At 38.4% G+C, this 12,509-nt stretch overlaps 1 protein-coding gene and 1 long non-coding RNA gene across 4 annotated transcripts in view; one reads left to right on the top strand and one right to left on the bottom strand.

Moving 5' to 3' along the window:
* Nucleotides 1-12,509, top strand: part of JMJD1C (jumonji domain containing 1C) — a 201,500-nt gene that overhangs the window by 144,584 nt on the left and 44,407 nt on the right. The window lies entirely within an intron of this gene.
* Nucleotides 4,858-6,635, bottom strand: LOC140338817 (uncharacterized). The gene is made up of 3 exons (XR_011922330.1): nucleotides 6,559-6,635; nucleotides 6,284-6,352; nucleotides 4,858-5,078 (listed from the first exon to the last, which is right to left on the bottom strand). It is a non-coding gene; the product is annotated as an uncharacterized lncRNA (long non-coding RNA).

Below are 12,509 nucleotides of genomic sequence, written 5' to 3' on the forward strand. Positions count from 1 at the left end.
TGACGTATGTGCTGTGGATGATTCATCTATGCCTGAAGATTTCATGTCACCATCGCACAAAGACAGAATGAAGTGAGAAGCTTTAATAGGGGAGGGAGAATAACCTTTAGTGAGGCACTTTTACTACTTCTTCTAAAGCGCCTTGAAGCACTGTCTGGATTTTAATTTTCCTATTTATGTCATGATATGAATGTACATGGATGAAACTTCCCTCAAGCTTGCCTTGGTACATCTGGTATTGCTAGATGTTTTCATTGTTCCAATGAGTAGATTGCCATTGCCAGCAATTCTTTTTGAAATATGTTTTGTTATAAGGCCTTGTATCCACAAGTATTTGACTGAGCCAAGGTACATTGGCACTGCCCGCGGATCAGAGCTCTTTGCTGTGTTCGGATTAGTCTCTGCTAGCAACACACCTGCCTGTTTCCCAGTCAGATTTGGCAAAAGACGAAGAGAAAGGTCACACTTCAAAGATGAACACAGTGGGTCAGTTCTCACCTGGGGTTCACATTATGTTTCTGGCAAGCTGACAGATGCCCTTCCATGAATGCCTGTCTTAGTACATAAAGGGTAATCTTGCACAAGCCACACATTGCCAAACATAGATATGTGTGTGATTGCCAAAACCATAGCAGTGTGCATTGTGCTACTGTAATTGTATAGTGGTTTTGTTTACCATGGATTTGGTATGCTTAGAAATGAGAATCATTTAAAAATAATCAGTAGGATGTAGGGCTGTTTTCCTTTGCTGGTCAGATTAAGCCTTAACTATATTTGTGATCAAGTTTCTATAAATTGTTATGTATATAATTTTATTACAGGTTTATAAACTTAGAGGAGTCATATAATAATGAATATACATCAACACACTTTGTGTTAATGCAGCCAATTCAGTTTCAAAATTGTGAATATTTTTTCTCTAATGCATGTATATGTACACTTAGTAATTTATTTTAGTTCTTGCTCTTTCTGTTGAGCCCATTAAACAAAAGCCTGGAAGTACATCTTTGCTCGTGCCATGCCATTCAAATCCAATGGGTTGTCATTGCTTGGTTGCCGAAAACTAAATTAGTGCCTTTACCTAGGAATTCCCCTTGGCATTGGCAAGGAAGAAATAATATAGGAAGACCCTTAAAGACTGGTCAGACACAGGGGAAGCCCGTAAGCCCTAAAATATCTGTTTGCAATATTTTTCAGACTTGCTTTAACATATTTTTGAATGTTGTGTTTTGCCTAGAAATCTTTTTTTAAAAGGCCATCAGGTTCAAAGAGATGGGGTTTCCCAAACTCGCTGTTGACGTTGATGCTCTATCTATAAGTTCAGCTTGTCAGCTGCTAGGAACACACCCCCGCTTCTCTCTGATAATAGGCTCGTTTGTAGGTCAAAGCTACTGTGATAGTAATGCATGTAATTGGAAAATAGACTTTTGGAACCACAGGAAAGGTATTTGTTTCCCATTTAGGCATTACATTTTGTGTGTTTGGGGTTTATCATGTTTTTTACACAGCTGTGTATAGCTGTTAGGCATGGTCACACTTTTTGCTCTCTGGTACACATAATTCAAGTTGTATAAATGAATTGTGTAACATACCAAGAATCTGGCTTGATTTCTCTTGTGTAATCTAATACGTATTCCATTGATCCGGGTCATTTATATAACCCGTGAATTATAGTCCTACCACAGGGGAGTGAAGTGGTTATAAGACATGGAAGCTGCACAATGGCAAGCTGTTATACAACAGTCCTTTATGCGTTCATTAGCTGTAGCGCCTTCATACCATTGGAAAGTTGTCTGCTGGGAAAGCCAAAGGTTAATTATTCACATTCAGATTTTTCCAGTTTCAGCCACAATACTTGACCGGCATATTTTTGAAAACTGGTATTAGATCAGGGCTGTCCAGCTCTAGTCTTTGAGGGCCAGGATCCACTTATTTCTATTATTACTTTACCGGGTAGCAGTACATTCACTAAAGTGTGGTGTGCAAGGAGCCAGGAAATATTAGACATTTTTTTACGAAAATCCCATTCTGTATGTGGAAATTATGAAATGCAGAGGAATAAAAACTGTCTTCTTACATCCATGTCAACCAGTCAGAATGATGGCTATAATCTGTTTCCTATGGAAAGCCATGTGGCCTCCTATGCATGTGTGTGAGAAAGAAGAAATATTCATACATGTATTAGAAAACACCAAGTCACTTCATTGATATTGAGTGAGGGATGTTAACTTCATGCATTGATTTAGAAATTGCCTACTATCTTGGGGACACCACTAAAGAAGTCTTACTGATAAATGTTGTGGTTCCACCATCATTGGTTAGAATTCTTTTTCCCCTAACGTAGAATCTCTGATCAGAAGTGTAAATTCCAACTGGTAGAGCAAGAACACTTTTTAAAAAGTCTAAAAAGCTGGTGCTGGCTTTTTAAAAATAAGTAATATTTAAAGTTTAAATTCATTTGGGAGCATTGCTTAGTAGTTTGGAAAATAGGTTAGAGCAAGTGGAATGGTGAAAACGTTCTTTTTAAAGCTGTCAATAGCCGTTAAGCGAGGTAGGCAGGTTTTGTGGAATCTCTTGACCTGCAATAGCTCTGCATTATATGTGTTGGAGACCAGAGTCTATTCTCCGCCACCCAAATCTCTGCACAGGTCGTCACCCCTGTTGTCTGGCCTTCGGACAGGTAACTTGGGTGAATTGTGCCACAGAACCTCTATTTAATCTAAAGATAAAGTGTTTTATAATCTTTTAAAGATATAGCAACATGTTAGCTTTATTACTTACCATCACACCTTGTAGTTATCTTTCAGTTACCCAGGACAGCAAAGAAAAATAGCCAGGTATACGGAGCAGAAATGTGGATGAACTTTTGTATCTTGCCAAAATAGGCTGGGCTGGATGGAATTTGAATGTACCCGTGCAGACTTCTAGGAAAGGCAATGAGTCAGTCTGGGGCTGTTCTGTGTATACAGTTACCATATTGCAAGAAGGTGTTATTTGAATCTGACAGTTTCAGAAATTCTTAGCCTTGTTATACCTTATATATATATATATATATATATTATATAATTTATAATACAAGTGTGCCTTTTCTAACATTATTTAGCTATTGATGTTGCAAAATGGTAGTCTTGGAAAGATTTAGAGCAGAGGCTGCAGGATAAGTAGATAATCGCTCATCGGTAGAAAGAGACACAAGCCTGCACATCTAAGCATGTGTTAATTTTTAAACTGGATAAGACACTAAATATAGTGGGTGAAAGTGTGAGTTTACATAGCATGTGACTGCACAAGAACTTGGCAGACACAGCTGGTAACACATGACCATGAACCTGAATTCAGACGATGAAAGAAAAATCCCCCTCCCTCTCCCTGCCTTGCAATGCATTGATCTCCTCTTCTCAGGGGTCAGGGATCTGCTGATTGAAAGACTTTCACAAGGACATTTTTCTTTCTTTTTTCACCCTTCCCTGTGAATTTCAAAACTGGACTTGGATTTTAAACTGATGTTAATGTTTTTGGCTTAACTGGGTTGGTGGTTAGGTATTTAGAACCTGCGGTTCTGTAATTTAAAGCCGCACACCAACACTCGGCATGTTGTTTTTTAAAATTATTAATTTATGCAAGGATGTTAAATGCAAAACTATGTTAACACTTTGCAACATGCTTCAAACTACAGAAGTCAAATCAGCACAAGGTAGATTTGAGTGTTTGATGCACTTTGCTCCTTGTACTGCTATGTTTGCTTTTTTTTTTTTTTTGCATTTTATTTCATCTCCAGCAATCTTAGGGAATAATATTTTTTTATATATCCAAATGTTTATCATTCAAGAAATTGGCATTTTCCTACTATAGAAATGTTTAAAGTTCTATTTATTTTCCAAACTGGCCCTATTTGTGATGAATTTTTCATTCAATTTTTCTCAATTATTTGAGTTTGGCAAAGAACACTTGGGTTATGGCAGTGATGATCATCTTGTGATTTATTTATTGATTGTGTAAGGTTATATTATACTCAGAATAATCTTGCACCATAGCGAGCACCTGTCTTATTGCATTTTCCATTAGTCATCATGTTTGTGTCTTGGCGGTATTATGTGTGGGCCCATTAAGTCTGCTGGGAGTAATTCTCATGTCTTTGTGGATGGCAGAGAAGCCTTTGGATGATTGCAGTGTTCTGTGTGTGTGGGCATAGTAACGAACATTGGCATGAATAAGCCGCACTCCCATGCATTTTCTGATTGCCCATGTCAATGCAGACCAGCACAGTTTTACTATAAAATAATTTTGTTACAAACATGCACATTTGCTTTGGGTACATATACAGCATGTATGTCTAGAGAGGGGGATTCCTGCAGAAAGATAGCAGGCGTAGAGATTGGTACACCCAATAATTAAAGCTGCACTTGCACTTGTCTTTTAAATATATTCTATCTATAGTAACTATATCAAAAAGTGAAACCTTTTTTCCTAAAATCTTTTTTTATTTCTTCGTTCTTAAAACAAAGCAAAACTAAATGATTGCAAAGCTTAAAGTAAATGGGAGGTGTTCCTATAGGCACACCAGAAAATCCTACTCCTTTGTAGCAGACACTCATTACATTCCACATAATTGTCTTGATACCCCGCAGCTATTCTTTTGTTTGTGCTTTAACATTTTGGTTGTGATTTTCTGCTGACTGTATTGACAGCAATATATACATGTTCATTTTCACTTAGCACAGCAAGTCTGTTGGGCACAGATAGCAATAAGTGTTTAATTGCATCACCCTGTAACAATCCCCACCCTACTCTCTCCATCTACATATCCAGATCTGGCTCTTTAAGGCAAGCTTGCTATGTCCTCTAGTGTGTGCCGTCATTGTATACTACCCGCCTGGCACAGACTTGCTGATGGCATGTGGAATGATACCCGAGACTGATAGCAGGTGCTGCCACATTATGTTGATAAAGGCTGGTGGCATTGATGTCTTCTGTTTCAATGAGACCAGTCTCATATGACAGTCCCTGGAAGAGTGGGCGGAACTTCATTTAGCTTTTCATAGCTGTTCAGCTTTGCTTCCTACATTTTGGCTTCTTGTCTGTAAAAAAAAGAGAAATTGTGATAGAGTATATACCTATGTTGGCATTTTCTTTGCTAGTTATACCTCCTACAGTAATTCCCGAAGTTTTCCCATCCGCATTGTGGTAGCAACTTATCTATTCACACATTAAAAGAACAGTCTCTTTTGCAAGGAGTGCATCATTAACATTCACTTTCTGTACACATTGACTGAAGTCATCAGAAATGTTTTGTCTTTATCAGTTTACTCAGTACAGTCAACACAGCACTTCCCAAAACATATCCATACACTGAGACGACTTCCCAAGACCCAAGGTTTTTTTGAGGCCCCGCAACATAACGTTGAGCCCTGCATCATTCTTCTCCCTCGCTAATGGATTAGAATAGGACAGAACATCCTTTTGTGCATGGAAGTATAACCATATATTTGTCAGTTGAGGTTATCTTAGACATGGAAGGCACATAAAAGCCAGAAAATTACAGATTTTCCATGGAGTTATGGTTACGTGTGTGCTTCGTGCATTTATTAGATAGTCCATTGTTATTAAATATGTTGCTTTTTTTAATAATAACCAAAATCTTCTGATTTTTTAGATATGTTGGTCTACGCAAATTCATGATAAGCAAGTGCTTACATATATGCATGTGTTCTTTAACCAATCCGATCATAGCCAATGAATTGATATAAAGCTTTTATCTGTGGCAGTTGGCCATTAACAGACTGATAATCGTACCCAATGCTGAGGCTGTAAATGGGTAGTGGAGTTCTGAGACTGACTATTGCTTGCAATTATATTGGATTATCTGACCTACTAATGATGATTGCAAAGGGAAATGTTCTAGGCACAGAGCAGACCCTACAGCTTTCTGTGAAAGGGAGATGAAATGATAAGAGTTTCTTGCATCTGCAGTTGCCATTTTGTGTTCATGGGGAAGTAAAATGTATTATCATTTAATGATAATAAGCAAATGATTGCAAAGAAATACATAAGGCTGGGTACACACGTGCAATAATTGTCGTTGGAAAGGATCTTTCATGATCCTTTCCAACTACAAAAGGCTGAACGATGCATGAACGAGTGCTGTACATACAGAGCCATTCTGCTCTATGGAGAGGGCAGAGGGAGAACGATGGAGCGGCACCCCGCTTCGCTCTCTCCCCTTCACTTTCATTACGAATGGATCCGCCAGGACGAGCGACAGAACAACGAGCGCTTTACTTACACGCGAAAGATTCTTGTCCGATATCAGCCCTGAGATGATTATGAGACGAGCATCTGACGTGTACGTAACCTAAAAGTAAATATGTATAAAAAATAAAATATAAATATATAAATATTTTTTTTCCTTTTTTTTTGGTTACCTTTTCTTTTCCTATGATTAGCTCGACAAGTAAAACCCTAAAAAAACAATGTGGTTTTTAGCTTGAACTTGGTTTAAGCATACTATGTAATAAGCATCTATCACAGAAAAAAAAGCTGCGAAATTACTGTGCATACCAGAATGTTATTTTGGAGCAGCCCAGGATGAATATATCATTAAAAAGAGAAAAAAGTATTTCCGAGCTTCCAAGGAGCCTGTTTTCTCTCTCCTGCAGGGCTTTGTGAGAACTTCCCCCAGCAGTTGTAATTATTTGGAATAGATCTGTGTAGTAGCTGCATTTGTGTTCCAAGTGTGTGCTCGGAATTCTGATTCCAGGCCAGGCATCTGCTGGGAACTTCAAGTAATTCCACCCAAGCCCTAGTCATGTTTCATAAAACACTGGTTGGTATTCATTTATTTATGTACCCTTCGCACTGTTTGTTCCTAGAACAAGCACTACGGGGGGGAGGGCTGACTGAAGAAAAAACATTTTATCAACCTTTTCTCCAACCTTAAAGTGTAAGACACTAACATTTACACAAATATTCAGCGTTACAGCTACAAATATATTCCTAGCGTAGAGTTGTACTTTAGGCCATTACGCAGTGTGTTTAAAGTATATTTGAACCCAAAAGCTAAAATTCTGTATATATTTTATTTAAATTTCAATGACATTTAAAATATTTTTAAAAGTTCCTAGTTGTCATGCCATGAATTTAGGGTGGCAATGCTCTGTCCCTGACTTCCAGTTGTGCTAATGCATTGTTGCCTTGTCACTATGGCTTCAATTAGCGAGAAATATTACTTTTCATGGTTGTGTTATGGAAGCATTGTAGTGAAGTGCAAGCCAAAGAAGTCTGCCACAGTTCTAGATTTTTAATGAATCATTTTGAATTTGTTCTGTAATGAAAAGGATCACATTTTTCAGTACATGGTTTATTACTTAAGGCTCTGGGGAAATAATTGCTGGGTGGAGAGGAGCACCACATCTGCTTTTAGAGGTTTACCTCTGTCTGTGGCTGTCTCCAGATTAAGTCAGTGTATTCTTCTCAAATACGAATAAATTCACCCCTGCTGCGAACTATTCTCTATGCAGTTTCATATGTAGCCTCATCTATATGTAAAATCTGACATTGCCATGGCAGTACTCCACTAGAAAGAAATGCTAATCACACCCATAGTGTCTAGAGATCAACTCCATGGAACCAGTAACTTATAATGACAATGCTGGGATTTTGGTATTCTACAGCTTTTTATAACCTGGTTTTAGGTTGGGCCAACAGGGAGTCCAAATTTGTATTTACCTGGAAAGACCAGGATCTATGGATGATTCCTAGCAACATAATCCCTGCTGTGTGTAGTGATTTTCTAGGTAGTGCCTCTCTATTTCTTTCTGTAGACCTGCTCTTTGAGTTAGGCTAAGTACACAAGTGCAATAATTGTCATCAAAGATCCTTTCCAATGTCGAACAAATACACGGTGCATGAACGAGGGCTGTACATACATCATTGTTCTGCTCTATGGAGAAGTGAGTGGAAGAACAACGGAGTGGCACCTTGCTGCTCTCTCTCTCCCCTTCACTGACATTATGATCGTTCGTGGATCCGCCAGGACGAGTGTTCAAACAATAGATGACGAGCGCTGTACACACGCAAGATTTTCATCTGATATCAGCCCTGAGCCGATTATCAGACGAGAACCATTACACGTGTGTACATAGCCTAATGTAGGTGGAATTCTAGTATAGTTGACTGGCCAACTTCATTAGCTGAAAAACCCAATTCAACGCAGTTGATTTAATAGAAGCCAACTTTTCATTTTTATATTCAGATCAGCTTGTTCAAGCTTGTTTTTTACTGGGAGATGAAACTGGATTTTGGAACTGTTGACAGCTGCAACAGATAATGATGGACATAATTGCATGCCACTGCTTGTGTGCCAGTTGGTTAATGAGCGTTCCGGTTAATCTACTGGCATCCTTTGTCAAAAAAATAAAAACAAAGCTGTACTGTAAACACGTAAAAGCCTTCTGTGACTTGTCACGCAAATTGATGCAACCTCAAAATACAACAGCCTCTCAACGCCTGAAAAAAAAATATTGTCTGTGGATGATCTAAGCAAAAATATTTTGCAGTGTGAGCATTTAGAAGTCTCTCCATCTAGCATTTCCTAATCATTTATATATCTTGTTGTCTAGAGCATTTGTGCAGACTGTAATGTGTTTGAGGAGGGACTGCAAATTTAACCTCAGATGAAAACCACTATCATAATATGAGCAGTTTGCTATGCTGATAGTAATGGCTTTCACAGGCAGATGGGAGCTACATGATGATGTGCAAAGCAGGAACTAAGGGCCTATTCATGCAGGTCAAATTGCCATACAATGTACTGAAATTTTAAACACAGCAAATGCATGGACATTGTAATAGGAAGATAGTATTAAAAGAACCGGTTTACATAATTACGTGGAAAATCTTAGGATATTCTTTGAAAACCTTTCATACTTAAGTCATTGACCTGCAGCAAGTATGGAGATTAGGAAGTCTTGGTGGGGTCAGAACATATTGAAGCCATTGGCTCACAAAGACAGCCAGGCTGCCAGCATTTTCCAGAGAGTTAAGTAATGAGAAATTGGCAATGCAAAGTGTGTTAACACACACATTCCTAAGCACATCCCAGGGAAAGAAGTTGTCTGTATGCCAGGTAAGGTAGCGTCATTTTTATTTGTTGTACTACCTGAATTGTAGCCAAAAAATAGCCGCCCTTTTGTTTAGTTTTGAAGCCAACTGAAGCATCATTGCTATGATAATATTATTACTGATGTCTGCTTTAGTATTCCATAGACTAGATGTCTTTCAGATTCATTCTGCAGCTGTTGTTTTCAATGAATATTATTAGTTCACTGCATACCCAACCATGAAGTTCTTTGAATATGGCGTGTTTGTAGAGATATAACTTTATATATATACACTCACAATATAACTTTATGTATAAACACACAAAATAAAGTGTGTAAATGTATATGTACAGTACATAAAGTCAGCCATATGGACTCATGACCTATTTAGGCTTTGCATCCATTCCTAGCAATGTTGCACAATGTTGTGACTGATCCACATATTTTACTGCAGGCTTTAGTTCACCCAGTGAAAAAATAGTTTGTTTGTTTTCTGTGATGAGCGAGGTCTTTTTATTGTAGTCAAAATATTTTGTGATTTGATATCACTGGCATGTCTTACTGATTTTTAATGTAATCTAAATTGCGAACTTTCATAAAAAAAAAGCTGCCACCAAATTACAAAATTGCAGGGAAAAAACATGAGAAGGTTAAATTTTGTCAACGTTTACTTGCAGCATTTTAAAGTTTCCATTTTTCTCCAGCTTGCAGTCTGCTTCTTAGCCTGCTGGTCATTTCCTTTGCAAAACCTGCAACATTGTTGGAGACATGACTGTCATAGACCTGAGACATGTTACATGAGACTGCTAGAGACCAATACTTCTACATTTGTGATCCAACCTTGGAATACTCTCTATGATGATCACTGTCTGTAGGGACTCACGATGGGGACCCGATAAAGGTCTGATTGGGGTCCCCAAACCGCAGGTTGTTTACCAGTGGATCTCTTTGTGGTAAACCAGCTCCACCTTCCTCCTCCTTTCTCTGCAGGACATTTCATGTAGCTGGTTAGGAAGGAATGAAGGTGAACATAATAGAATGATGCTAAGGTGACTACTCCAAATCCACAGGGGCTTCTAACATTACAAGATGGTGGTGTCTAATGAGAAGCTTTTACAGATAAATAAAATGTCTAAATAGTGTGTGTATATTTCTGTTAAACATCTCCTCTTGCTGAAGCAGAAGCTGCCCGGGTCTCTGAAATTCTGGGCTACTGCCAGAGCTGCTAGAGTTCTGCTGAAAGTCACATAAACTCCAATTCTTTTCATTTTTGGTCAAACAAGCTTATCCATGACTCCAATTTTGAATACTTGCCTGTAAATTTTTATGTGTTTTAAGTTCTTTTTCGTGTGAGGTGTTACTTTTATGATAACAGCTTTGGTCGTCTGTCATCACTGTTAAGACGGCATATGTTACATATTATGTTAGCTTGTCTCATAGTTGAACATACGTTAAAAATACTCTCTCTGACAGTTGAGCGAGTAACAGGTTCAGTGAAGCCTTCACAGCTGTTTGAGCCCATCAGTTTGTTGGGAAGGCTTACAGTACACCTGCTGTTGTGTTGATATTCACAAAGCTTTCTCTGTGTATATGGCCGATTAACTACTGCTGCAATCCTTTACAGTTGCTAGAATCATTCTGGCTGAAATTTCATGGTCTGTGCTCAGTGGAATGTTAGATTAATTTCTCTTTGTTTTATTGCCCTTTATTTTCTGTGCAAAGCCATATCGCTAGCAGTCAAAATAAGCTGCAGAAGCCATAAATGATTGCTGTGTTGTAAGTTCACATTGTAACTATGTCGGTGAAAATACAAAGGCCATAGATCAGAGTGCTTTATCAAACTGAGATCTTTTCATGGTTGTGCAATGTCCTGGAGGTCTTTGTTTTTGCAACAGGTGTTTATTTATTGCAGCCTAAATAATCGAATGGACCTAGAATGTTATTTACCATTGGGTTAGCTTTGTGACCCTTGGTATACAGCCACTTCTGCTTCCACATTGAATACCTAAATTAGAACTCCAGTCTAATGCAAAAGCTGCGTGTCATTGTAGTAAGATAACCTGGTAAAATTAAACCTTTTACCACTTTTAACGGTAAACGAAAAGCTAACAGTCTAGGACTCTGCAACCTTAACAGTGCTGTGTTTGTGCTCACAGCTTCCACCACATACATGTTAAGTGGCAGCCCACATTGCATACAATTAGACTTGTGGAAGATCATGTTGCATCATCGGAACAAAGTCATTTTTGGTTTGTACACTCACCCTTAACATGCTGGAGAGAATGGGTTAAACTGTCACTACTTCTTTTTATTCAGTTTACTTGCAGCTGTTAGAATCATAGGGACCTAATAATCCTATACCAGTAACTGCAAAATGTACAGGGCCATCACAGATCCTTACTTTGGGTCAGTGATAAATTAATAAAATGGTCAAGTCTATGACTTGAAAGGTAGAAAAATCTAGATGAGGAAACCAACCTCCAGACACTGCACCCTTCAAAACCATTCTGCAATGACAGCTCCCACGTTCTCCTTATAGTTTTACTGTAAAGTAGATGTAAACCATAGCTGAATGACATTTAGATTTCTAAACCACTGTGTATCATGAACAACAACAAAATATATATATTGTCCTGTGTTGCATCTCGGTGCTCTTATACTCCTGAAGCCTTTTTGTAGCCATAACCTTTCTGCATACAGACTTCTTGACATTGCTTTGTAGGGGGTGGCTGATAGTAACACCAGCAAGACCATGCCGATGTAATGTGTGTTGAATGCTGCTTGTCGGCTCCACTTGGAGAGTTTTTAACAGTGCCAATGTAAGAGCATGGCTGAGAGACCCGGACAGCATATTGTTATCCCCCCCCCCAAAAAAGAAGGGTTTAAACAAGCAATATCATTGCAGGATCGCCATGTTTTATTTAAGGAAAGACTGCAGATTTTATATTATATTGGCATTAGGAAGTTCCGTTAACACAGCAAAAGCTTATATGAGATTTTAATATTTTATTTTGCTACATCACCTTATATTAAATGTGCTTCTTATTGAATATTATATGTGTTCACCTATCACTTTGGATGACAGCTCCATGTAGGATGTTGTATAGCAATCAGGAATTTGTGATTTGCCATGGATGTAGCTTTTGTTTTTAGGCATTTCACATTTGTATTTGTTCAGCAGTTGAAATTCCTGTTGCCATTTATATTCTCAGGACTTAGTGCAGAATGTGTTTTCTGCAGTCATTTAGTTCCCTCTATTGTTTTCTGTTCATTGTGCTAGCTCAGCCTGTTATGTGCAGAATGCAGGGCACCCTCAGGTTTTGCTAACCACTAAAGCCACAGCCAATTGTGACGTGAGCGTGCTTGTTATAGGCTTGTTTTATTAGCTGAATACGGTTAGGGCTACGCTTC

Source organism: Pyxicephalus adspersus, chromosome 10 (genome assembly GCF_032062135.1).
Source record: "Pyxicephalus adspersus chromosome 10, UCB_Pads_2.0, whole genome shotgun sequence".
NCBI classification, from domain to species: Eukaryota; Metazoa; Chordata; class Amphibia; order Anura; family Pyxicephalidae; genus Pyxicephalus; species Pyxicephalus adspersus.